Source organism: Ictidomys tridecemlineatus, unplaced genomic scaffold, assembly GCF_052094955.1.
Source record: "Ictidomys tridecemlineatus isolate mIctTri1 unplaced genomic scaffold, mIctTri1.hap1 Scaffold_148, whole genome shotgun sequence".
NCBI lineage: Eukaryota > Metazoa > Chordata > Mammalia > Rodentia > Sciuridae > Ictidomys > Ictidomys tridecemlineatus.
The window spans coordinates 281,555-292,945 of record NW_027521306.1 but is presented as its reverse complement, the minus strand read 5'-3'; the positions used below and the strand labels follow the sequence as shown (position 1 = coordinate 292,945).

At 44.5% G+C, this 11,391-nt stretch overlaps 1 long non-coding RNA gene across 1 annotated transcript; it reads right to left on the bottom strand.

Annotated features, from left to right (window-relative positions):
- Positions 1–3,028: 3,028 nt before the first annotated feature.
- Positions 3,029–9,639, bottom strand: LOC144372705 (uncharacterized). The gene is made up of 3 exons (XR_013432622.1): positions 9,332–9,639; positions 7,900–8,194; positions 3,029–4,138 (listed from the first exon to the last, which is right to left on the bottom strand). It is a non-coding gene; the product is annotated as an uncharacterized LOC144372705 (long non-coding RNA).
- Between the last annotated feature and the right edge of the window lie 1,752 nt (positions 9,640–11,391).

Genomic DNA, 11,391 nt, shown 5'->3' with positions numbered 1-11,391 from the left:
CATCCCGCCATCCTTACTGATCCCCTTCCCCCTCCCTTTCCCTCCCACCCCTCTTCCCTATCTAGAATTCATCTCATCCTCCCAGGAAGTGGTTGCTGTGCCACGTGGAAGACACCCTCATTAAATCACACCATAGGAGTTTCCATGCCGTAGCCTGGAGCCCAGCTAGCTGACCCTTCTTCTGGATAGGAATGGGAGCAACCCAATCCAAGAGCTGCACGTCATGGCCAGTAGTGACCAAACGCCAGCTGAACAGAAGGAGCAGCTGAGAGACAGCCAAGGCTGAAGGAGGGAAGATGGCTGAGGAAGAGGAGCACCCCGTCTCCCTGGCTGTGGGGTGGCCCCGTATTTGTGCTGGGGAAGGCCAGCCTGAGCAACCCACTCTCAGACCCCGTGAGGGTAAACCTGGGTGCCGGCAGGGCAGGAGTCCTGGCCAGGTGTCCACTTTAGAAGGCACCTGTAGACTTATAAAGGAGCATGTTGTAAGGAAATGAGAGAATCCAGGACTTGGAAGCACAAAGTTTTCCTCCCACTTGCCGTGACCCTGTGATGATGGCCCTGGGGGGGGCGGTTCTGCATCATCGCACTATGGTCTTGGGAAAAACGGAATAGCCAGGAGGTGGTGGAGCTGGAGCTTCTGAAAGGGCAGAAGAGGAATAGCCCTGGGGCATGAGCCCCAGGAGTCTTATCGAGATTCTGGAGTGGCCTAATTTCTTAACGTGGTTAGTTTGGTGATGTTCTTCTCCTTTTTTCAATTGCTGTTCCTTTCTTCCTAAAGGTAAATGGAAACATTCTCATGTCACTGGATTCTACTTAAGTGACAGCTGATTCAAATGAGCTGTGCGATGTGATTCATTTCACTATTAATGGCATCACAGCAACTCAATAGATATTGTACTAACTTATTTGGAATTGTCTGCACTGCTATTTATTCACATTTTATGTTTATGGTGCAAAAACATAAGGTGAGTCAGATAAATCATTTCATTTTGATGAGGAAAATAAGGAAAAGACTCTGTAGTTTTTTTCCCCCTTTGGGTTTTAAGGCTGTTCGTGAAAAGACTCTCGGCATATGCTTCTTTGAGATAAAATATATGTTGTGCCACTGTCTCCCCTGCACACCATGGGTCTCTGCCTTCACCCGCTCACACTGGTTCTGAGGCATGCCTTATCTCTTCCTAACATGCAGCCTGCCATGTTATATTTCTTAAATGAATGGAAACCTTGTTTAAACAGGGGGGGGAAACAGAATGATCACCTCACCTGTTTAAATGGCCGCCTGAGCATGCTTTGGTCATCGTCATTAAAAATATGTTTACTTGGCAAGTTCTACTGGTGTATGAATTACTGTGTAAGAATTCCCCTATAATAGTTATTAGGGGCTGGAAATATAGTTAAGTGATTATTTCCTCAGGTATTTTAAAATTCAAGGTGACAGTTTAATAAAATGAAAAAGGAATTGGTTTTGGAATTAAAGATTAATTCTGAGTCTAGGTTTTCCATTTATTCCTTGTGTGACCTTGGGCAAATTACATGACCTTGTTAAGACCTCAGATGCTTCATTTATGAAACGAGAGTAAACGTACTTTCTTGGGTTATCCTGAGAAAGAAATACATGATAAAAAACCCTAACAGGGTACCTGACACAGAGTGGAGATGAAAGAAAAAAAATTGGGGGCGTCTTTTAACCTTTTAATTTTCATAATTTAAAAAAAAAATCTTTAACTGGAGACTCCCTGGTGATATGATATTTTATTATATAGAAGTTTAAAGTTGTCTTCTCTTGCATCTTCCAAAGGAGAGTCAGATTTGCATTCTCTTAAGGTAACACTACAGAGAATTTCAGTGAGAACACAGTGTTGGAGCCTGGGAATCAGGGCCAGTCACCTGGGCTCTGGTGATTTGATTTTCTCTTGTTCTTTGATCACGTAGCATCACTTTTCCATTTTAGCTTCAAAATTTCCAAATGTTAGCAAAACGAATATTTTCAGTTCTACAGGAGATAGTTCAGAATTTATATTGTAGAAGGGACTAAATGGATGGCAATATTCTGAATACTTGCAAAAGCAGTTTAATTAAGAAAGAGATGGGCTGGGTATCTAGCTTAGATGGTAGAGTGCTGGCCTTGCATGCACAAAGCATTGGGTTCCACCCCCGGCACTACATACACACACAAAAAGAGAGAGACAAGTAATGAGCATTCAAACAAAACCTTACAGGTGCAAATTCAAGACACTTACCTTTTATTTTTTCCAGAATGGTGAGTCTATAGTGCTAAAGATCCACGTGCACAGGTGCAGGACGATAGCATTATGGCATCCCCCTGGTGGGAAGGTCCGCTGGAATTGGGGTAAGGGACAGTAAACCTGTTGCTGGGCTTCACTTTCCTCCTAAATAAGGGTGTATTCCATGTATTTGTCATTTTCAAAATCTAAAAAGATGGCAGGTGGAGAATCAGTGTGACGTAGTAAAGGGTATGAGCTTGGGGTCAGGTAGACTTGATTCAGCACTGAGCAGAGGCCACAGCCAACTAGACACACATGAAGAAGTCAGTTCCCATCTGTACGTCTCTCTCTGGAAAAGGGGACATGCCATAGCATTTGCTGGCTGATTGTGAGAATTGAATGACATTGTGCATGACATTCTCTAGTCTGCTAGATTGTCACTAAGGATGACAATTTTTGTGTGTGTGTATGTGCCAGGAATTGAATCCAGGGACATGTAACCACTACCACTAAGCTACATCCCCAACCCTTTTTATTTTTATTTATTTATTTATTTATTTTTGAGATGGGGTCTCACTAAGTTGCTTCGGGCCTTGCTAAGTTGCTGAGGCTGGCCTTGAACTCACTATCCTCCTGCCTCAGCCTTCCGAGCACTGGGATTAAGGTGGTGTGCCACCCTGCCTGGCACAAATGATATAAGTATAATGTGAATGGCTCAGAGGAACCAATCCTATGAGGCTGAGGAGGTTTGGAACCTCACTGGGATCTCCAGAAGAGACCTTTTAGGATTCCTGTGAAGTAAGGTCATGAACATATGGAGTAGATTTCTGACTTCACACTGTGGCCTCAGTATTAAGATGGAAATTATTGACTTTGACCCACCCTGGAAAGTTTGACAGGAGTTCAACACGTTTGACCTTCACAAGCCTGACCCGAGGAGCTAGGAATGGATGCAGAGAAATATATCTGCATCCAAATCTTCAGAACCCATCTGGTTTAAAGTTACGCATGCAGCTGGCTGAGGTGAGACTGGCCATGTGTGCTTCTTAATACTGTGGCTGTTTTCCGCTCCCTCCATCTGCATTTCTGGTGACACTTTTTTAGAGATTAAATCACCAGCTCAGGCAAAGCATTTTCTTGTGTTACTCCTTAGCTCATTCTCAAAATTGTGCTGCAGTTGGACGAGGTTCAATTGCTTCTGAGAGATGGTTGTTTGACTTTTGGATTCCATTCACATGACTTTAGCCTTCCTAACTCATGGATGATCATTAATAATAAATGCTGTCAAGAGTATGTTATGTGGAAACTCCCATTAAGAGGGTGCACTTCTAAGGCTAGATCTATTAGGCTGCAGGAAGGCATCAAATTTACAAGGAAACTTATGGCCTCTTAGAATTATGCTCCTGATCTCTTTCTCAATCTTTCTTATGCAACTTCTTATTTTAATGCAGCCATGTAATAGAATTACAGATTAAAAAGAAAATGTCAGAACTGAGAGTTCATTAATCCCAACCTTCCAACTCTACTGCTAAGATCACCGATGAAAATATTTTCTTTGAAAGGAGACTTTAAAAACATGCATATTACATGAAAGATAACCACCCTGTGTTAATATCTAAAAGGATACTTAAGCCAAGGTCAAATTAAAGATCAAGAAACTGAACTCTCAGGAACCCAACGGAAGTCACACAGCAGAGAGAAGTGTGACTTGGCGGGACAGTTTGGACATCAACGTGGGAAGAAGCGACTCTCAGTTTCCCTGGATATGTGACCCAGTTACTTAACTTCACAAAGCCTCAGTGTGTCCGTCTTACAAATGATAACGAGGATGCAGCCATGTAGGGATCCTGGAGGTATCACAGGAGATCTGCAAAGCAGGTTCGGCAGTACATCCTCATGTCGACTCTGAACACCTGGGAAGACAGAAATATACTGGAAGTCGAGTCACTGGGATCCACAAAGAATATGCTCTTTAACAGACAGAAGATGATAATTCTACATGCCTTATGACTCGTCCAGAAGAGTGAACCACCAGAGGAGAATCCAAATGAGTAACTCAGTGCAAGAAGCTGACCATGGGGTAGCACCAAACAGTCCTGGCCAGGAAGTGACAATATAATTGTGATCATCATGAGCCCCTGCATCAAGGGGCTGCTCCTTTCTGTTTGTGTAGCCTTGAGCACATCACTTTATCCCTCAAGGCTCTAGAGAATGGTGATGATGGTTTCTTCCAGGGTTGTTGTGAAGATAATGTGAAGTGACTCATGCAAAATGCTTACCCTGATGCTGGATGCTCATATTCTCTCTCTCTCTCTCTCTCTCTCTCTCTCTCTCTCTCTCTCTCTCACACACACACACACACACACACACACACACACACACACATGTACGTGAAATTGCCACGAGGTACACATAACATAAAATGTCTGGTCTTAGTCATCTCTAAGTGCCCAGCTCAGTGGCATTCCGTTTTTTCTCACCTCTTGCCACTGTCTGTCTCCACATCTCCTCTCATCTTGCAGAACTGGAACTCTGTACCCATTAAACAAAACCTCCCTGGTCCCCTCCCCTGCAGGCCCTAGATACCAGCATTTCACCTTCTGCCTCTGAATTTGACTACTCTAGCTACCGCTTAGAAATGGAACCCCGTGGTATTTTTCCGTTGGGGACTGACTGTACTTCACATCATAATGTCCTTTAGATGCACCCATGTTGGCATATGTCAGAATTCCCTTCCCTTTGGGGGCTGAATGAGTCCACTGTGCGTTTGTACCCCTTTGGCTGGTCCATTTGGCTGGTCCATTCCTCTGCCGAGGGACATTGAGGTTGCTTCTACCCCTTGGTGTTGTGAATAGTTGCTGCTATGAGCCTGGGTGTGCAGACAGCTCTTGGAGACCCTGATTTCAATTATTTGGAGGATATATCCAAAAATGGAATTGTGAGTCATATTGTAGTTCCATTTTTAGCTTTTTGGAGGAACCGCCATGCTATTTCCCATGTTGGTTGCACCGTGATACATTCCTGCCAACAACGAACAATGGTTCCAATTTCTCCACCTCTTTGTCAGTACTTGTTATTTTCTGTTTTATTTTGGTAGTAGCCATCCTAATGATTGGGAGATAGGTACATATATTTGGAAAATGCCAGCTCTATATTATTTCATTATGTGTGTGAACGTTGTCGTGGACCAAGATTCCCATTGCCAACGGTGCTGAGAGGGCTAAATCCTGGGGTAGCAAGATCAGCCTTTAGTCTGGGGAGTGGGGAATCTTCTGTGGGTGTGTGTCTGTGGAGCGGAAAAGGCTGAAGGGTGTACAGAGTGGGGAGGACCAGGCAGCAACGTGTTCCTCCCCTGGCCACACTAACTCAAGATGGTCGTATTTCCACAAATAAATTTAAATTAGAAAAATTGATGCGGGGAGGATAAAAAAGTTGAATTTGATCAGTGTCTACTATATGCATGTGTTGAAATATCCCACTAAATCCCATTAGTTTATATAATTAATATGTATTAATAAAAATAAAATATCCCCCCCCCAAAAAAAATTTGGTTGTTGTAGATGGTGAAGCCTTTGGCTTTGGATATGTCTGAGTCTGGGCCCAGTGAGAGGATCAGTGAAGCTGGTGAGGGAAGACAGAGGTTCCCTGGCTGGGGACAGCCCAGACAGGAGCCTGCTGTCCTCAAGACCCTGGCTCTGGGATGGGGCTTGAGGGCACCCCTGAGCCTCTACCTACTCTCAGGCAGCAGCAGCAGCAGCAGCAGCAAGTCTCCAAGAGGTCATTGTGAGCAACCCAGGAATCCTCGATTTGTGACGTGAGCACTGGATTTTACTTGATTTTCTGTGACCACTCCATGACCATATGAGCAGCAAGGCCAGTGACCCGGCAGCCACCTGCAGTCCAGGCTTTATGAGTGGGCCACACAGGAAACTTCAACTCTTCAGGTAGATTTGATTGATGGGCGTCTGGATTTGTAACTGCCTGTGACTTTAGTTGCAGTTTTATTCCAATTTTTTTTCTGTGTGTCTGGGACGGGGGGAGTAGGGTAGAGGGAAATGTGTTTTTGCATTTTTTAAAAAATTTACTCCTTGGGTCTGGGATTGTGGCTGAGTGGTAGAGCGCTCACTTAGCATGGGCAGGACCCAGGTTCAATTCTCAGCACCACATTAAAAAATAAATAAATAAAGGCATTGTGTTGTGTCTATCTACAAAACAAACAAAAAACAAAACACACACAAAAACCAAAACATTCTCTCTCTCTCACTCTCTCTCTCCTGTGAAAAAAATTTTTAGAAATTTACTCCTCAAATTAAGTGCCTATATAATTCTATGAAGGTAGATATGAACATCAGTATTACTGTTCAAATCTTTTTTTTTAAAGAGAGAGAGAGAGAGAGAGAGAGAGAGAGAGAGAGAGAGGAGAGAGAGAGAATTTCAATATTTATTTTTCAGTTTTCAGCAGACACAACATCTTTGTTTGTATGTGGTGCTGAGGATCGAACCCGGGCCTCACGCATGCCAGGCGAGTGTGCTACCACTTGAACCACATCCCTAGCCCTATTGTTCAAATCTTGTGAAGTGGTTTTGGACATTCTGAGAATAGTGTGATTCGTCTGAACCCATTCTGGAAGATTTGAGCTCTAGCCCAAGACTCTGTGACTTACTCCCTCCCAGGTTCTGGGCAAGGTTCTGATAGTGCTTATTGGGTGTGCATGCTAAATACTTGCTTGTCTTTCAGATCCGAATACACATTTATGTAAGTGTCCAATGGCATACACTACTCCTTATGTAGCATACACAAAGTAATCGTCACCATCTGTGCTCAATAAATTTGGACTATAGTGGAGGACACAGCAGCTGCAGGCCCTGTCCCAGGGTTCCTGGGTATGCATTCTAGCCCTGTGTGTCCTCTAGATTTGCCACTCTCCATTTGAGATGTGGTAGAGCCCCTGAGGAATGTTTTAAATTTCAATTAATTTTCATCAATTTGAATTTCAGCAGCTACCTGTGACTAGCGGTGGTGATGGAGGACAGAGCAGAGAGCACAGGACGTTGAAGGAGGGTTTTTGTTATTGTCCTTGTTTGTAAGAGAGTAGAGACCTGCACAATCTTGCAAGCTCAGGAGCCCAGGGCAGCAGAGGGGAAGGCTTGACATTGAAAGATGGAGCAGGGAAGTAATCAATAGGAGGATCTCTGGGAGACAGCCAAGGGGCCAGGGCGCCTGCGGCAGGGCTTGGGAGTGCAGGGAGCAGGACTTCGTGGAGGGAGCCCGGAGCGTGAGGGTTTGGATCCTGCTCCCCCGTGTAGGCTGGCGGCAGGAAGTTGAGTGGGTTTCCAGCTGATGGCTTTCATTTTCTCTGCAGGATGGGAATTGAGATCATCGTCTGCAAGTGAGGGGAAGAATAGGAAGCTGGAGGTTCTGAGAGTTGAGAAGATTGAAAACAGCTCCGTGGAGAAGGTAGGCAGCCGAGGAGGGCGCAAAGTTCTCCATGTTTAGCTGAGGCGAAACGGGTTATTCCAGGGCCGCAGTGTCTCTCAAGTTCAGGGCACAGTCCGCCCTTGCGCCCTTCTGAGTCCACAGCCACAGGTCTGGAGGGTGCTGACCCACAGGCCCGCGAGGCCTACTGCCTGTGCCTCTTACATCTCCACCTCCACCCCGATCGCACCAACTCACCTTGAACTTGGCTTCCTTCAGTCCATTCCTGGGGAGCAGGGTCCACGGTCTGGTTCGGTCTGTGTTTCGGGGATGTCCAGTACAATTACGTGCACCCAAAGGAGACCCCCAGAACATTTGCTGAGTCAGTGAATAGCTGAGTAAAGAAAGGAAAGCCTCGTGGGGCAGAGGAGAAGCGCCCCCTCTTGGTGGGTTCACCTGGCCCACTCCTGGGCACCACTGGTCCACTCCGACTTCACACTGCCCGCTGGCTGGAGCCTCTCCTGATCATGAGGATGGTTTGAAGAGGAATAATCTGAAATTGAGTGAAATGATGTAGTGTGAGGAAAAAGGGATGCTGTGTTTGGGGACATTTTTTTTTTCTTTTTAAAATTTTATTTTATTCCATCTTTTCTTGTCTTGAGTCCAGATGTGGCGGACAAGCTGACACTCGGGAGGCTCTGTGTTCACCCACATAACTGATGTCACAGTTCATGCCCTGGCCTTCCCTTCTCAAGGGAATGAACAAACACTAGGCTTGGCCAGACCCTGACCTTGTGGGTTTCTAGGCCCCCAGAGTTAAATTCTAACTAGCACCCCCCCCAGCCCTATTCAAATTCTATCTTTTTCTTTATTTACCAATGATGTCGCACTTTGTCTTCATCTTAGCAAATGTTTAATTGGTGGAGAGAAAGCATGTCATGAATGGATCACTTGTAAGTGTCCATATTTCCCAAAGACTCCTACAAATGGCAGTTTGATGGAATTTCTGGGGTCCTATTAATACAGGTAAAGCAAAGTCAAGTCCAGTGAAGGCAAAGTGGAAGAAATGTGTGTAGTCCCGAGGCTGAAAGACCAGTACCAAGTCACTGGACACAGCTGGCTGCCCAGGCCTCAGCTCCTCCATGGGTTGGTCCTGCCTTTTTTTGAGATCAAATGGCTTGAGAAACCAGCGTCTAAGAGTCAAGAACCTTACCCGCTGAAAATATGGGAGGTCACCTCATATTCTCGCTTCTCTGTTCAATTAACTGTATCGCTGACGATGGAGAAACCTAAGGGTTGGGTGAGATTCCACCTCATCCTTCACAATGTATGTTTGCACTAATATCTGATCTTCTGAACTGAAGCACTTTGAGAAAATAAAATACTTCTCGGCATGGATGGCTCTGAGACTAGCGTTAACATAGAGTATTCTAGAATCCTGGAACAGGCTGTTTAGAGAAGAGTTCTTATTGATAAGCACCTTAAAAGCTTATTATGTGTATTGCAAGCTGAAATCTGACCATAGAAGCAGTTCCCTTGATTTCCCAAGTGACCTCATAAAAAAAAAAAAAAAGGTTTGGGATAACTGTAATTCCAAAATCCAAAGAAAATAAATTTATCCAGATGTTGGGCTTGGAGAGCCGTGTTGCATTACAAACAAAACTGAATATTTGTTTTTGGAAAAACTTACTACTGTACATAATTTGCAGCGAAGGTTCTACGTGGCTCTTCGTCCTCGTCACCGCTTCCTGTGTTCAGCCTCTGAACGCCACTTTTCCACTTGTGAATCTCCAGCATTTCTGTGTTTGTCGACAGTGCGCATGATTAAAATGATATTTTCATATTTCAGTGTGGTTGGAACTCCTTAAAGCAGAGGGTTGTAAGTGCAAAACAGAGATAGGCAGTTCCCTAATGGCTTATTACCATCCCATTTGCAATTCAGATCAGCTCTAAATTGACTGAAATTTTTAAACACATAGCAGGCAGTTTAAACTAATGATTGTCTGGAGGTTCACCACTGACATGAACTAAGCTTCTGTTCAAAACAAATTGCAAATAATTACTTCCTTAGAGTCAAAATGTCACTTTTAGAACTCCGTGTTATTGCTAGATTTTTGTCAGCTACATACAAAAAAAAAAAAAAATCTGCTTTACAAAGTACGTTCTACCTTTGAAAGGCCTGAGTGACATCGTTTCCCTATTAAAAAGAAATAACACAACAACTCCTATGGATATATATGGAGCTACATCAGCTTCACTAGGAGCCACCCCCCCTTCCCCCTCTTCCCCTTCAAAAATCCTCTGTAAAGTGAAACACCCTAGGGGCAGTGGCAGGCCCACGTTGCCTAGCAACCCGCAGCAGGTAGCAGGGCTCAGCCACAGCTGGCCTGCTTCTTTCCTGAGAACCTTCTTATTACTGTTTGTGTTAATCTTTAACCAGGCTTTTTAACCACAGTCTTTCTCCTGGGTCTCTTGTCCTTAGATTGCAGGGGCCTGCTCAAATGTTGTCCCAGAGGTAATGGTATTAAGGGCGGCTATTGAATGTTTGAAGAGTGATAAGCAACTGAAAGGATTAGAATTGCATGTTCCAAGGAACCTTATTTTGCATCCTTAAAAAATATCATGAAAATTGTAGCCTCATGGAAACAATGGTTGGTGTTGACACAACTCAAACCTGCTTTTTGCTCCCTGCTTGTAAACCTTGTAAACCGGAGAGGTGAGGCCACCTCTTTCTTCCTAATTGTTTCCTTTTAAAAGGCCAGCATTCTCCTACAAAGACCACTTCAGGAATTCAATTAGAATGTGTAGCTAGGCTTCCCCTGATTTGGCCTCCATTTAATTATGGGCGAGCCAGGTATGGATGGGTGGAGAGATACAAAGACAGATAAAGTCTGCCCTGCTTCCCACAATCCTTTCTGCCTGCTGGGGGAGGTCCTGACAATCCCCAAACTCTGTGGATGGACAGGAAATTGACCAGGGCTTCAAGAACGGAAAGCGACACGTGGCCAAAAGGCACCTTTGCTCTTCATCATGTGGATATTTCCACTCTGCTGTGATGCCGGAGACCGCCCACCCACGGTGGTCACTACCCAGTGGGGGGAGCCGCCAAGCACTTTACAACCAGGCAGAGGCCTTCTCTCTATGCCCATCACACAACTCAGGGCAAAGTGAAGACGACAGGGCCCTCGGGTCTTTTCACTCACTCCCTTGCTCTCAGTAGATTAAAAAAAAAACCTCCACGAATGATTCACTCTCTAACCTCCGTTCTATGTCATTTAAAAGGAATTTAGGCCTTTTCCATCCCAGCATTTGGTTACAGACCTGGTCCTATTATGCAACATAATATGTGCTTAATAATACTGATTAACTGACTTGGAAATTGGAGAAAGGTCAGAGAATGTGAAGGAGATAACACTTTCATATTTTCTGAACCTTAGTGAAGTTAATCTACATAGATACCATCTTCAAACTTTGGTTTAAAAATACACACAAAAGACTCCCATCAGACTCCTGATTTCTGAATTCCATTAATTTCTCTCCTTTCTATTTGAGGACATATCTTTTTTTTTCCTGATCTTAAGACCACAAAGCGTGGCCTCACCCACTAGGTGGGTAGCTGAGTGTCCACTTTCCCTTTGCAGATGTGAGGTCCGACCAATTTTTATTCCTCTGATCTCGCCAGCATCACACAAAAGGCCATGCACATTATATTTTTGTGGTGGAAACTGGAACAGGGAGCTTCTGTTCGGT